The following is a 17,302-nucleotide window of genomic DNA, read 5'->3' as shown; positions in this document are numbered from 1 at the left end:
TTCTAGCAGTACATGTGAAACAGATTTGACTTCTATATTGGAACATATACAAGAGCAATTTTTGTAGGGGATAGTGATGTATCTACTGGTTGTCATCTTTATCAGCAATTCATTGATTTGGACCAAGATGAAAAGTCTCCTATGTGAAATATGTGAAATGTTATAAAAGTATCTGGGAAGGAGGAGTGCACAGTGATTACTGACCTGTAATGGAGGTGAGAAACTCTTGGTTCTATCTGTTTGGAAATCTAGCTCCCAGATCCTCCATCGAAGGGTAACTATGCCTTTATCAAGGGTGAGAACAGCTAATGCTGGAAAAGAAAAGCCACACTAAGCCAGATCAAGATTGATTTGTCTTCTTAGGGAAGATTCAAACCTATGTAATAAAATAAAGTGGACCAATGGTGTTCTCCCCAAAATTTGCTTCAAGCAGTATCTGAGGTGACAAATGGACCCCTAAGGGGATGCAGCCCCTAAGGGGATGGGCCCTTTAGGGGGTGCAGCCTAATTCCAGCTGGCTGAGGGAGTTAAGGGTAGAATAAGGCACTTGTTTATAATCTTTTAAAATTTGTATTAGATAGCTTTGAATCTAGAAGCATCCTTATAAATACATAACTGGGCACCATACAGCATTTAGCTCAATACTTTAGCTTTGAATAATTTGACAGCCGCTAGTACATAGTTGTTACCATTTTAACATGTACAGTACTTTTACACAGGTGTGAAAAAATGCTGTAAAGTAAGAATGCTTTCAAAAATATGTATTGTAATTGTTTATGTTTATCAATTTACAAAATGCAAAGTGAGCAAACAGAAGAGAAATCTAAGTCAAATCAATATTTGGTGTGACTACCCTTTGGCTTCACACCAGCATCAGTTGTTACACTTGCATACTTTGTACACTTGCACAAAGTCAGGGATCTTGTAGGATCAGAGTCAGGTGCATGATTAACCAATTATACCAAGCAGGTGCTAATGATCATCAATTTCATATGCAGGTTGAAACACAGTCATTAACTGAAACAGAAACAGCTGTGTAGGAGGCTTAAAACTGGGTGAAGAACAGCCAAACTCTGCTACTAAGGTGAGGTTGTGGAAGACAGTTTCATGTCACAGGTCTTCCACCATGGCAAGACTGAGCATGGCAACATGACACAAGGTAGTTATACTGCATCAGCAAGGTCTCTCCCAGGCAAAAATTTCAAAGCAGACTGGGGTTTCAAGATGTGCTGTTCAAGCTCTTCTGAAGAAGCACAAAGAAATGGGCAATGTTGAGGACCATAGATGAGGTGGTCGGCCAAGGAAACTTAATGCAGCAGATGAAAGACACATTGTGCTTACTTCCCTTCAACATCAGAAGATGTCCAGCAGCGCCATCAGAACAGAACTGGCAGAAAACAGTGGGACCCAGGTACACCCATCTACTGTCTGGAGAAGTCTGGCCAGAAGTGGTCTTCATGGAAAAATTGGGCCAAAAAGGCATACCTCTGATGTGGAAACAAGGCTATGTGACTCAACTATGCACAAAAACACAGGAACTGGAGTGCAGAAAAATGGCAGCAGGTGCTCTGGACTGATGAGTCAAAATTTGAAAGATTTGGCTGTAGCAGGAGGCAGTTTGTTCTCTGAAGGGCTGGAGAGTGGTACAATAATGAGTGTTTGCAGGCGACAGTGAAGCATGCTGGAGGTTCCTTGCAAGTTTGGGGCTGCATTTCTGCAAATGGAGTTGGAGATTTGGTCAGGATCAAAGGTGTCCTCAATGCTGAGAAATACAGGCAGATACTTATCCATCATGCCGTACCATCAGGGAGGCATGTGATTGGCCCAAAATTTATTCTGCAGCAGGACAATGACCCCAAACATACAGCCAATGTCATTAAGAACTATTTTCAGCGTCAAGAAGAACAAGGAGTCCTGGAAGTGATAGTTTGGCCCCCACAGAGCCCTGATCTCAACATCATCGAGTCTGTCTGGGATTACATGAAGAGACAGCAGGATTTGAGGCAGCCTGCATCCACAGGAGATGTGTGGCTAGTTCTCCAAGATGTTTGGAACAACCTACCTGCCGAGTTCCTTCAAAAACTGTGTGCAAGTATACCTAGAAGAATTGATGCTGTTTTGAAGGCAAAGGGTGGTCACACCAAATATTGATTTGATCTGGATTTTTCTTCTGTTCACTCACTTTGCATTTTGTAAATTGACAGACATAAACAATTACAATACATATTTTTGAAAGCATTCTTTCTTCACAGCATTTTTTCACACCTGCGTAAAACTTTTACACAGTACTGTATATTTAATCCTTGCAAACAATGCTTTTGGGGCTCTTATAAAATGGTCCTTTGCTTGATTGAACTAGCAAGTAGATGATTGAAAGTATGCGCTTATGTACTTAAAGGTTGTGACTTGCTCAATAGGTCTACCATTAATCTTTCAACTAATTAGTGACCTGAAACATTTTCTGGAGAATATTAAGACATGGGTGAAGGATACTAAAGGTGATACACATGAATTTATTTGAATAAATTGAATGGATGCTCTGAATTGCTCAAATGGGTCCAGAATGAATATTTGCAGAGGTCTATCTATGTGGTCACTAAGAGTCAACACCAGCTTAATAGCACTTAATCAAAACAGACTACATCTTAAAATTCAAAGGCATTTACAAGGTAACTCCTAAAATATCCAGCAAGCTAAAAAATATGAACTGCTCTGGTGCAACAAGATTTTCCTGCCCCTCCTCCCCACTGTAGCCCCTGTGCCCCTAAAAATGTTGTCCTAAGGGTTGCATCCCCATCAGAAAATGCCTGCTGCAGTGAGGTGCACAGCAGACTTCTATTACTGCATCTCTGAATTTAACCCAGTATAAATATTTAAAACATAAGCACAATAGAAAAGTATGATACAATAAAATAAGAAATATAAGTAGAAGATTTCATTGAGAAACTGCTGCTTTGATGCAGTCCTAGCAATACATTTGATACAGACCATTGAGGCATTGAGGCATTTTGAATATTTCCTAATTCAGAGACAGGCTCATTTAGTTCTGGACAAATTTATTTGCTGAACTGAATGTTTGTCTACATTTTAGTGATTAAAAGCTAACCCCTAGTATCTGAGAAATATCTGGGCTATTTACTTGCATTAATTTCAGCAATGGAATCTTTTATTAAGGTCCAGTACTGATAATGGCACCAAGAGAAGAATCTGACCACTCAACCTACTACAACCCAACTAGCACAAGCTATGAAAAGGATCACACTGATATACATCAGAAGCATCTCAGAAACCACCAACAGACTATTACAACCACATGGCATCTCGGTAGCACACAAACCAACTAAGGTCCTCTGAAACATCTTAAGTAAACCAAAAGACCCAGTAGCACAAGAAGAAAAAACAGGAGTCATCTACAACATACAGTGTAAGGACTGTAACAAACACTATGTAGGACAGACAGGCAGAAGGCTGGCAGAGCGCATCCATGAACACCAACTAGCAGTCAGAAGACACAATGAATACTCCTTAATCTCACAACCCATAGACAGACTTAACCATAGTTTCAGCTGGGAAACTGTCAGCATCTTACACCAAGCTAAATCCAAAAATGCAAGAGAATTCCTGGAAGCTTGGTTTTCAGACAAGGCAGCCATCAACAGGCACATAGAGAGAAACAAGATCTACACACTATTCAAAAGAGACAATAAAAAGGAGACAAAAAAACCAGAACAGCTCCTTGCCAGCAATCATCACCCAGATAAGCAGAGATAAACACCAAGATTTTCACCAGACAATCAAGCAGTAAACAATACCCTAATCAAGGAACTACCAGGAGAAGAAAAAAATAAAAATAACCTGCCCCCCCACCCCCCCAAAACATTGGCAGGGCAAGCCACTGTAGATAAACAGAGAGCAAACCCACTGCATTCTAGCACTGAAGATGTTACCTAGCCGGGGAATGAAACGCTCGCAAAAAAACCACCAAGCTCAGAGAGCCCCAAGGACTCCACTGGTAATGGCTTTTGGATTGGAAAGCCTCTGGAAACCTCATTTGTGTGGGTCCTGACATACTAAGGCTCAACCACCAGGTAGCACTAGACTGATTCATTTGGGGAGGAGGAAATAGAGGATTTCCTGTTGCTTCCCGGTCTCTGTCCTGAGTGCAATAAACTTTGTTTTGCTTCCTGCCCATTGAGCCCCCCATGATGCACGGTTATTGCTTTTGTATAAGTCTCCCTTGTTTTTGTGTTTTTTTCCAGCCTGGCATTTTCTGAAGGTTATTTGGCTTTTTGCCTTAAAAAGACCTCCTATAATTCAGTTTTCAAAACATACATTTTTTGTTGATTTATGGTTTGCTAACATAACCTGGAATAGAAAATACTGTATGTTCTTGTATCATATTCACAAAACCCAGCAAAACTGAAAAGGCCATTTAGACTTTTTTTTTTTTTAATCTTTTAAAATATGCCTTGCTCCATCATATTTCAGAAGGGTCAGGGACACCAATAGCTGACAGTACCCTTGAAGCGTTTAGCCTTGTCATGTTCTGACTTGCAAATGGAGAATATAATTATTAGCTAGTGGCATCTGTGATCTGCACATCACTGGCTTAAAAACTGCGCTTTCACTCTCTGGAGATCTCTCTGCCTCATTGCCCTTTACTGCTGGACAAAATCAGTTTGTTTTATAAACATCTCATAACTCAGGATTCCTCGTTAACAAGACTGTACCTAGACCTAGTATGAGAAAATGTCAAAGTAGATATGACGCTCCAGGACTTTCAATCCAGACCTCCAGAGTTTCCCCAAACTGTCCCTCCTCTTTTTATTACATGCACCATTTCCTCAGGTCACCTACTTCCTGGACTGGGATTATTAATATGATTCAACCCTAACCCTAACCCTATCTTTCTCTTAGCTACCTACTTTTCCCTGGGATTTTATTTTTTAAATAATAGTGCACCTTTGGATCGTGGGTCAAAGTTTAGTCCATATTAGTGAGCATGTGAAATAAGAAAATGTTGCCCCAAAATATATCATTTTTTTCTTGTTTACTGAAGGATGTTTGCCATTTTAATATCCATTTCTCAAGCAGTTTAGAAATATTTTAAATAAAGAACTCTTTCCTAATTGCTTCACATACACACTCACAATGAAGCAAACAGTAAGGGGCATTCTTCACGAATTCTGGTTGCATAGAGGTTACTGAATTCTTTCAGCTGAATGGATGGCAAATTATCATTAAGGTTAGCAGCCTCAGTCTCCAGAGGCTGAGGGTGGAGCCAGGGTGCCAGGGGCATTGGATTCAAGACCAAAGACAGCAATGCTACCTCTTCATATTACTATTATTTATTCATCTAGCAAATATCACAGTGTTTCTGATGATTTGGATTTTAACCAACAGCCTAGGGGCCCATGCTGTAGTATGTAGGAAGTTCCAAGCAAGGTGAGTGGTTGTTGTTGTTGTTGTTGTTTTTGCAAAATCAGTTTGATAAATTTAAAACTTGCAAATATTTGATCAATCCCTCCAAGAGTTCCAATTACTAGTAGTCTTATAGCTGACTTTTTCTTTCAAAGACTTTCAACTTCAGTTTGCAAATACCAATATTTTTCCATTTGTTTTCCATCAATTCAGCTATCTTCTGGTATTGCTTCATCTAGGAACCACACTTCTTTTCAGTGATAATAATGCCCAGTGTGGTATGTTTCAAGTGTCTGTTGATCTAATGTATAAGGTCCTACAAAGTCTTTACCTCCTTATTTTCTGAGACTTTTTCGGATATGTCGTCCCAGTAGTTTTTATTAACAGCAAAGCCAAACTTCTACATAAATTTCAATGCACAGTTTTTGCATCTTTATCATGGCATTGCTTATACCATTCATGATGATGATGATGATGATTTCAAATTTTAAGGATGCCCACTTACCATCCTAAAAACATCAAAATACTAAATAATGTATCAACAAATAGATCACATCACAAACAAATAACTCTCACAACTCACACAGGCTCACACAGCATCGTGACAAAACAAACAGATTTTGTTTATCTTTCTAAATCCATTGGTGGACTCAATATGATAAAAAAAAAAAGCAACATATCTATATTACTAATCACTATGGGATGGAAGGAGACTATACAGAGCAATTATTTAATATCTCTATGCCTAATAATAATATCTAATAATACTTTCCTATTATCTAGGAAATAGAAACCTTTTAAACATATTTAATTTTATGTACAGTAAACCCATAGACATATATTTAGGATTAAGTCCTATTAAATGTTTGCAGTGTAAAAATAATACCCCAAAGTCATAGTATCTTTAAATCTTTAGGGCTGCAATCTTGCACATATAGGTCATATATATCTAATTCAATCAATGGAATTTAAATGGATAATTGCGTGCAGCTTAGCAGCCAAGATGTTTCAAAAATAGATCAACCAATGTTCAGCAATTGCAAAGATTTGTGTCTCCAGTGAAATAGTTAATTCCTCAATAGTGTGTTTCTTGTAAAAATGAATAATACATCAACTTATTTAGGAAGATCACTCATCTGAAATGCCAAAAAAGGATCTGCAACATTATTTAAGAAATGCTATGTTTGCAAACTGAAATGTGCCTCTAATAATCATCAGTATGCCTGTGTGTGTCTGTGTTTTGAAATGAAGTTAGAATCTCATTAAATCAAAATCAAAAGCTTACTTGGGAATCAGTTTAACAATAGACATAGCAGCTTAAGAATTTACACTCTTTTTGTTCTCGTTACAATATACACCTAAAAATTCTGTAATTTTTTCCAGGTGGCTTAAAATAAAAACTGTTATACATTTGTAGCTAGTTTCAAATGTTAAAGTAAACAAGGTACTTGAATGGAAGGACATGGATTGTCCATGATATATCCCATCTGGGAATGTTTATTTTAAACACATCATTAAAAAGAAGCCAGCTGAACGTTTTTAAAGAAATTTCCTACCATGCTAAAACATTTGGAGGAAATTTCCTTTTGGTTAGAAGCATTAAGATTCCCCCCCCCCCCGAACTCTAGTTCAGTGACAGGCACAGTGGGGTGAAAACATAGATGTGGTAAGTGTGAATTATTTTTCACAAAGGGAGAGGGGGAAAAAAAGACATTTTAGGTAAAAAAAAAATGCAGGTTGTTGTGCTGAATATCAGGTTGGTGGGTGGTAAAACTCCACAAGTTTGAATGAGCTTGTATCATGGAACATGTGATTAATCCGCCTGAGGCATTGGGAAGGCAGGAAGGACCCTTCACAGTTTTGCTCACTTGGATCCACTGCAAAGCAGGAATTCTAGGGGAGGGGTGGGCAACATTTGATGAGTAACAGGCTGCAGCTCAGCCTCATAACCTGAATGGCCACAGAGGGCCATCTGTTAACATGGTGAGGTCACTTGAAAGGACCAACATATTTTGCCCCATGATGGTTAAAGATGAGAGTGGGAGGATGAGTCTCCTAGAGCAGGGTTCCTCAACCTCAGCAACTTTAAGATGGGTGGACTTCAACTCCCAGCTTGGCTGGCTGGGGAATTCTGGGAGTTGAAGTTGAAGTTGGGGAATTCTGGGAGTTGAAGAATCTTAAAGTTGCTGAGGTTGAGGAACCCTGTCCTAGACGCAAGTCACTCTATCGTTCCATTCTTAAAACCATACCAAAATCTGAAGAGCAATCCTCTAAAATTCAGTCACTTTTGCCACCCAATTTTAGCAAAGTTATGGTTATTGTTTTTGTTGTTGTTGATTGCCCAGCCAGCCAGATGTTTAGACTGGATTTGGCATTTTTATCCCCCTGTCAAGTCCTTCCCAAGGACCTGGGATAGGCAGATGTTGTTGTCTGATGGTGTTAAAGATATTATTATTATGGTTGGTCGCACAGTCAGCCAGATGTTTAGACTGGATTTGTCAGGTGTTGACTGGTTCATTGCAGTCTCTCCATTGATGGATTGGTAGAAATGTTTCTGATTCGATTGAAATTGGAGATTCGGCCTGTAGAGTGCAATTTGAGCTTCATATCTGCTGATCTTCTTGGCTATAGCTGTTATTTGTTGCTTTATTATTTCCAGTGCTTCTTTGATCTTCCTTGTTTCTAGGTGATATTTCTTGATTAGGCACTCTTTGGTCTTCTTGTTCTTCAGCTTCTTTTCTTTCATCTATTCTAGCTTGCTTGCCTCTGATCTTAGCATGTTGATCTTATTTTCCAACCTAATCTTCAATTTTGGCAGTGCACTGTTTGGCTTTTTTTCTTGACTCCCAGCGACTTTGGGCAGTTTACAAATAACAACCATTAAAAACAAATAACAACAGGGAAAACCCCACAACAGAGAGGAACAACAATGGCAAAGAAAATAAACCCAGAAGGGAACAGAAAGGTACATCAGTCATCCTCTCCAAAGGTCTGGACAAAGTAAGGTGATGTTAAAGGGCCAGGAGGGGACCAAATGGGACACTGAGGGCTGCAAGCAGCCCACCTCTCTCTAAGGGCTGGTAAGGTGGAGGCACAGTCATTTATGACAGTTCTACCTTTCTCAGCCCTTCAATGCTGAGTATGTGTACTTGTTGTTGTTTAGTCGTTAAGTCGTGTCCGACTCTTCGTGACCCCATGAACCATATTGCGCCAGGCCTTCCTGTCCTTCACTGCCTCTCTGAGTTTGCTCAGTTTCATGCTCATTGCTTCAGTGATGCTATCTAACCATCTCATCCTCTGCCGTCCTCTTCTCCTTTTGCCTTCAATCTTTCCCAGCATCAGGGTCTTCTCCAAAGAGATCTCTCTTCGCATTAGGTGACCAAAGTATCTGAGCTTGAGCTTCATTATCGATCCTTCCAATGAGCAATCAGGGTTGATTTCCTTTAAGATTGACTGGTTTGACCTCCTAGCAGTCCAGGGGACTTTCAAGAGTCTTCTCCAGCACCACAGTTCAAAGGCATCAATTCTTCGGCGCTCAGCCTTTTTTATGGTCCAGCTCTCACAGCCATACATTACTACTGGAAAAACCATAGCTTTGACTATGCGGATCTTTGTCGGCAAGGTGACGAGTATGTGTACAGGTGGTCCTCATTACTGCAGCCAACCACAGATAACTGAACTGCAGATATCAAGACCTTTTTAAGATGTATTTTATATATGTGCAAAAGCCTGTCTGCCATTATGAACACTAGTAAAAAAAAATGCTGTCTATCCTCTTGGCCAATAAAGTCCATTCTTTCTTTTGGGCAACTATTGGAAGTTGCATTTGTGGTGCTGTGGTGCTGGAAGATTTCAACATATATGTTGAGGCTCCTTTTTTTGGAGTGTCTCAGGTTTTCATGACTTTCACCATAACCATGGATCAGCTCAGGTTGATATTTGGCCTCAGTATGAGATGATCCTGATCTTCTTGGTGATTTGCAATGGGGAGCAAATGACAATACGTGCAACGCAAAGCAAAATCTGCCTTTATTGTACTTACATTGTAGCATTGCACAATGAATGTATCATTGTTTTGATGAACTATCAGCTTGCTGCGGACATTCCTGGTGATGGTAGAGGAAATTTGTATCGGTTTCTTTTCATCATGAACAAGTCTGGTGGGTTTTTACTTACTGTGACTGAAAGCTTTTACAGAAGCAGAGGGAACAACTAAAATGGTCCTCCTCAGGTGGCTGATGGATCCCAAGTTCCTGCTGGGTTTGGTAGATCTTTCTTTTCCTTTAGGTTCTTCCAAAATGAAGAATTGCCTTGGGAATCAGAGGGGATCACATCTGAGCCTTCTCTCCCACTAAGCTGAGCCAAACGAACTCCTTGCTGAGAGCCAAGCTAGAGTTATAAGTCTGAATTAGAATGAGAGTTACTCTATGGCACTGATGTCAGTATAAAAATTATTCAATTCGCCACCACTGGAATTGTTGGGAACACAAAGGTGTATTAAAAGCAGACCCAAAAGGAGAAAACATAATAATTATGTGATTTGCTATGGCTAACTAAAATGATACTTTGCAGATGAAATTGTTCTTTCCCAGGTTGATCTTAATGCTATAACCTAATTCAAGTTCAGGATCAGTTTTACTCTGTCTTTCTAAAACACCCAAGGATGTGAACCAACTCCTTGAATAGGTGTGAACCATTATGTGTGAACTCTTCCTATGCCCATTTCTAAGCATAAATGCTGACAGGAAAGGGTAAGCATCGACTGATTGGGTAAGGGAAGTGGTAAATACCTCTTTTCAATAATGATGTCCTAAGAATTCATAGATAACTTGTTATTCTGAAATATTTCAAGCTTGGACAAATAACATAGTAAAGTGTGTGGAGCCATTGCAGTTTCAAAACTGCTGGATGATATGGATGTTTCAATTTCATTTCTATGTATTTATTTCAATCTGTTACAGAACAGAGATTATTTTGATTGCCCTACTAAATAATCTGTGTCAAGAATTGGGGAAAATCTTTGATGATGTTGGAACTCTAAGTAGCTTTTCAATACAATCACTATGGCCTTCTGGTGAACTTTTTGACTGAGACTAGATTTGAAGGTCCTATTTTATGGTAACCGCATCCTTGCAGGACTAATTTCAAAGAGGGCTATGGCAGGTGAAGACCTGTATAATGACATGTACATAGCCTTGGCTTGTAGTCTTCCTCTTGTTAATTAATATTACATATTAATTAATATTTCTCTCTCTCCCATCTAAATCTAATGCAATGTATTTAAAATCATTAATAGACTGAAGATTAATCTAAACAAGTCAGAGGTTGAAAGGCAGATCAGAGAATGGGGATTTAATCTATATTGGATGGGTTTATACTTCTTTCAAAGACTCAGGTTCACATTTGGGCTGTACATCTACAGTACATGCCCTACTTTTAACAGTAGCCAAACATGAGTTTCTACAGCTACAGCTACTCTACTAACAGTGCTCATTTCTGGAGATGCCAAAACTTGCCATGGTAAATATTTTTAGATATGTTCTTTTGGACCGTATATCTTTTTTGTACTTCTGAAAAGTATTCAGAAATAGTGGCTGATCCAGAATATACATTCATTTTTTCTCCTGGGGCTGACTCCCATATTGCCACAGATTTCATTGGTTACTGGTCTGTTTGGAGCACAACTGAAGGTTCTATTTGTGAACACAGAATAACATAGAATTCAAGCTATTAGAATGACAGCATTCCTTCATCAATTGCCTACTTGAATTCTAAGATCCTTGGAAGAGGTTGAGAATGCAAAGGAGTTCCTTCCCAGCTGCTTCCAAGTTCTGGAAATGCTTTTGAAGAGACAAGCTCTATAGAGCTGGTCCTCTTTTAGTAAACCTTAATTTAAAAAAAATCAAACAAGCTTTTGGCGAGCATGCTAATTTGCTGCTGAATTGTGCTTTAATCTGGCACAAGCACGCATTTTTTATTGGCTTTTATTTCATGTATTCTTATTTGAGGCTTCATCATTTAATAGAATATTGTTAGATCTATATTTTATTGTTAATCAATTGAGTAGCAAGGTGGGCTAGAAGAGAGTTTTTAAACTGTTTCCTGCGGAACCCTTGGGTTCCATGAGAACTTGACGGGATATCATGAGAGACTGAGGGCCCAAAAAAAAAAAAAAGTCCACCCAAACTTAGCCAATTTTCTGTCACTAGAGTATTGCTTCTTGATCAGGAGTTCCAGGAATTTTTTTTTAACTAAAAGATTCTGTGGCCAGAAAAGTTTGTAAACCCCCTGGACTAGAAAACTAACATACAAATAAGTACCCAAGGAAGAAAACCCAGCAGGCGAAAGGAGACCGTAATATTTTAACTTGCTGTGAGCAAAGACTGTGAGGAGAAAACCACTTCGTGTCATTATTCTAGGATTTGCATTGGATTTGCAGAATTGTTAACTGATAATATTATCACCTCTTTCTTTAAAAAGGAGGATCAAGCCTAGCTAACATTTCTCCCTGTATTTTTCTGCTCCATTCAGAATTAGGAAAATGGAAACTATTTTGAGCAACTTGCAGGGATGGGATTCACCCTTTGCTACTAAAACCACTTCTGATGGCCTTACCTGACACCAGAAGACTTTTTTTTTTTCTGGCCAGAGCATCAAGAAACAATATTATGTTTTCATATAATTGGAGTTTTGGTTCATTTCCCTTCTTTTTTGGCTCCAAATTAAAAGGAAAGTTCTCATATGAAAACTCTAAAGTCCATACTAATTAAAAGGATAACCATCTTATTTCTGTAGATCAATGCCCAGGAGTCATCCTAGTGATATATACAAATGTATTTGTTCCATGTATTCGTGGGCTCTGTAGTCAGTGTCTCAGTACCTTTATGGATATATGTCTATTGCATGTACCATTTTCATGTTTCCTTTCACCGAAACAGTATCCATAAAGGAATATTGTCATGTGTGAAGAAGTTCTGATTCACATCATCATTTTGACACTGCAGAAGTCCTGAGGACATAAGCTGAAATGATGAATCACCACGTGTGTGTGGACCAGTTTTGTGAAGCCTTTATTCTGTTCATAAATTAGCACATTTCAGGTACAGTGGTACCTTGGGTCATGAATGCTTCTGTTCACGACCAATTTGGGTCACGAACAGCACCGTTTGCAAAATTTTGCTTCCATCCGCGAACTCCGCTTCGGGTGACGAACAGGATCCGCAGCCATTTTCCCTGCCGTGACACGTGGTCGTGGCTTCCTGTAGGGAGGGGGACTCTCCCTCCAAGCAATAACCGCCTCCCCACCCACCTTCCTGTCCTCCACGCCAGAAGTCGCCTCGAGCAAGGTTAGCGTTCTCTCTCTTCGTACTGCACTGTACTGTATTTTGTTTCATATTTTTGTGGTTTTAAAAAAAAAATACATATGATTCAGAACGGATTAACCGTATTTACATTGAACCTTATGGGAAAATTTGATTCGGGTTGCGACCAATTCGGGTTGCGACCAGAGTCACGGAATGAATTAAGTTCGTGACCCGAGGTACCACTGTACAATGTTTCAAAACAGTTCATTAAAAAGGTTGTTTGTAGCAACCTGATATCTTTCCTGTCCTATCAAAAGCAATATGGGAATTAACTTGTAGTGGATCTCTTTGGATAAATACATTGCATAGTTGAATGTCCTGTAATCTAGATTTGGGCTCCAACTTCCTGATAAGCTTTGCATGGCTTCAAGCAGAGGCATAATGTGTGACAAGCCTCTTTGATGAATCATCAGAGTAGACAGTAAATCCCAGCACCAGAGGAACTAGGTGGACCACATGAATAGTAGTCCAGCAAAGAGGCAAAATGACGTCTTTGGTATCTGGAATGGCTCCTTTGAAATACAATAAAATTAGAGACTCATGTTAAATCTTGTATCTATACCAGAAGAAAACAAAATGACTGACATTCACACATATGTGAGCCATATGTTTTAAACAGGCTATGTAGCTTGTCTTGAAACTCGCTTTCTCATATTTCTCACAAAAAAGGATAATCCATGAACTGTAGTAGTTTGGACAGATAAGGTAGAAATATGCCAAAGTTTATGAAGGCTGCTATCTCAATCTAACCTAGGAGCCCCACTAAACCAAATAAATAAATAAATAAATAAATAAATAAATAAATAAATAAATAAAATTTCTTAGTAAACATTTTCAGAGTTGTGTTATGGAGTGAACAAGTTGGACACAGTTGAAGGGGCCTGAGTGAAAATGTTCACCAACAAGAAAAAAAGTTACATATACCGAAATCTACATTGTATAGTCCTTCATAGCTAACTCACCAGTTGCCTTTCATGTAAACTGCTGCCCTAGAGTGTATTTTGCTGTGAAAATAAAAACACTAGCCTTTTATCATTACCAAAAAAAAAAAAAAAAAGTGTGAGCAGAATGGCATCATCCTGGAAAGGTGTCAGAGTTTTCCATTTGTGTAACTGGAAAGTAGATGATTAAGTTGAAATGCAACATGGTCCTCACAGTCATCTTTCTGAATCTTTGACACTATTCAGCTAACAGGGCCTAAAATTGCAATGACATCCATTGTGTAGCCACCCACGTAGATTGCTGAAGAGTGTTTTCATAATCTATTCTGGATCAGAGGCTGCTGTGTTTTTTCTCTCCTCTTGGACCATATGTGGTGATGGTGGTGGTGGTGGTAAAAAGGAGAAGTTTGACTTGCTATGGATGTCACCTCTTTTGATGCACTGAACTTGGAAGATTAGCAGAACTCAAAAGGCCTTGCAGCAAAAATGGGGCTCCTAACATAAAAGTTGTGAGAGCTACATTAATCCCCAGGGGTACCTCATATGAAGATGTGGGAAATGGTGGAAATGCATTGTTTGAAGATGAAACACACTCATTCTGCCATGCAAACTTTTAAATCAATAAATGAAAATATTTGGTACTATACACACACACACACACACACACAGTATGTATGTATGGAGAGAGAGGGAGAGAGAGAGAGAATGAGAGAGAGAGAGAGAGATCTGCATTGCAAAATTTGGAGAAATGTACGTTGTGAGTAATAACCAAATTTCAGTTTGTGTGTTGGTCAAAAATACAAAAGTTAGGTAACTCTGCATTCACAAGTGAACTAAATGAAATTCTCTTCTATCCTTTCCCTGATACTGTATATGCATGCCCAGACCTGTTTGTACAAGTACAAAGACCTCACAGACAGAAGACCCAAAGTAAGAAAACAGATGTCATAAATAAAAAGTATATTCTGAAATATTGTATAATTCGGGCTCTATCCCTAATCTTAACTACCGTGCTCTGTTTCTCGCATGTTTGAATCTTAGGATAACTGACAACTATTCTAATATCCTCTTGTTTCTCCATTTTTCAAGCTTTTTAAATTCTAGTGTTCTTAATTTGTTTCTAAACAGCCCCTAAGTTGCTTGTCTTTCCAGCCATGATCTTTTTGGTCGGCTTCTGATTTGGAGAACCTATCCATAGATTGTAAAGTGAGAACCTTCAGGAGGCAGTTCACTCATTTCAATCTCTCGTCACCATTTTACACAAGGTGGATGTTACTGCAATGAAAAAGCTATCCAGTATCAGAATGCCTTCTCAATTATTCAGAGGCTATTTAGAAGCTAAACAAAATTTCCTTGACTGTTAAATTATTAACTGAAGTGTATTTTTATGATGAAAAGAATGGAGTGGGTAGGAATGTGTTACAAATGGCAACAGGTCATCCTTAGCTAGAAGTTCCTCGGTCAATTCTCTCTTTTTACCCTATGTTCAAGAAAAAGACCTGTTGATAACTGGAAATATGTTTTTTCTGAATTCTTTACACCAGACTTACCCAATTTGTTTTTCTGTAGTTGCCCTTAGGCACTGGACAGGAGTGCTGATACTTGCAGTCAATGTATCGGGAGAGCATTAGGTCTAGGAAGATTAGTCTACATCTCCAGTGTTGAAATGTTGTTCTTCAGTAATGGTACTATTCTTTCCAAATGGAATAAGATTTCTTTGAGAGTTTAGAGCAGCATGATAGAAGAGAGGACAGAATTTTGCATCTTTAATTGTTGTGCAGACAAGAACTAATTTGGTAAAGATGGTTTTTCCATCTCTAGGATACACAATATTCAGAAAACTTCCTTCTTTCATAGTTCCTTTTTATCTGATTATCAGAATGAAAGAAGGGGAAAAAAGGTGTAAGTAATCTCTTGCAATCAGTTGCCAATATCTGAAGCTCTCTTTGAGGGTCTGGAGGACACAGGCATCCATAATTTCATTTACACCCTAAGATTAACTATATACCAACCTACAGTATATTGTGTGATATACATAGTAATACACTGAAGCATTCTGATGTTTTGTTGAATGTTCTATTGAACTACACTGAAAAGACAAATAAACACGTAGAAAATTGGCAGGTTCTGCACTCTTGCAACTTAGGGCAGATCTTCACAGCCAGGTTTTGCCCAGCACAAGTACAGGCTGCACAACCAGGGCAGGAAAGCACAACATTGTCCTCTACCTATTCCAAGCCTACCTCTGCCTGTCTTTTCTTACTAGGTATCAACAGAAAACTTGTGCCAGCACAAGTGGTGCTGTCTGGTTCATTGGTGTGCTTCATTTCATTATAGGCCACTATACCCCCATGCCAGTTGGCTACTGTGTCCTATGGCAAAAGCAATCCCTCCTTTCTGGCCACTAGTTGTTGTTCTCCATGGCCATGGAACATTATGTCATCACTGTGGCTGAAGTGGAGGAAGTGGTTGAAATCTGGAAAGAGAATTCTTAAGGCAGCTTCATTTCAAGCCAGTTTATGCAAGGGAGTCAAGCAACTGAAGATGGCAATGTGGAAAAACCAGTAGAAGGATACGGAGAATATTGCTGTTCCGACGTATAAAATGAATATCTTACATGAACATACATTTAAACATTTGACCTGGCATATCACACCTTAAGTGGTATAATCTAGGAATAGCTAGTAAGTGTTGCTTCTCTCTTTTTGTCAGCCCTATAAGGTAGACCAGACTAGGAAACCAATTCTATATAGGTCTAGAACTACTTTTATTGGAATAGCTCTAGTAACAGAATCTTGCAACTCTGAATGTGCTTCCCCACTCCCTCATTTTATCTTCATGTGAATTAGAGAGAGGCCTGAGATATTTACTGAAGCTAGTTTTTTGGAATGGGCTCAAGCTGCCTTGTCTGATTGATATTTTGTTAATGGCTCTTCCTCCTGTCCTTCAAGGCCATTCCTTACATCCTCTGCACTTTCAGATCTCCACACACGGCTTACCCCTGTTCAATGTAACACTATGGAGCAGCTGTGCACTCACAGGCTCTTTTTGATGGGACCAAGAGGTTGAGAATTCAAATGTTTACCTTGTTTATTTCACAATATATTTGACAGAGAGGCTGATGTTTTTCCAAATGTGGTATTTTTAAGGTAACAGTATCTGAAAGATTTATTTTTATTAAATAAAATTATTCAGCAACAATAACATTTGCAGACTTGTATTTAAAGTGATATCTTCTTTGATCCCCTTAAAGATTAACATTTATTGATTTTAAAAGCTATTGTAAATAAACTTACACTTCATTTATATTTTTTTTTCACCAGGACAAATGAGCTTTCTTTAGATTTTGAAGGGAAAGACAAATTCCTTGTGTTTTTTCAATAAAAATCTCTTTAGTGACCAGAACTAATTGTCAGAAAGATGTGGCTTAATGTGATGCATATTACCTGCAAAGTAAGTTTGCCAGACTTCCTGAAATCTTTGTCTGTCCCATCTTCACAACCATTATAGGCCCTGCTTTACATGTCCTTCTAGGCCAGTGTTGTCCAAACTTGGCCACTTTAAGATGAGTGGAGC

Source organism: Python bivittatus, unplaced genomic scaffold (genome assembly GCF_059951505.1).
Source record: "Python bivittatus isolate LINGU-HERP-01145 unplaced genomic scaffold, Pbiv_v1 ctg000020_np1212, whole genome shotgun sequence".
Lineage (NCBI taxonomy): Eukaryota > Metazoa > Chordata > Lepidosauria > Squamata > Pythonidae > Python > Python bivittatus.
This window is presented reverse-complemented; position numbering follows the sequence as displayed.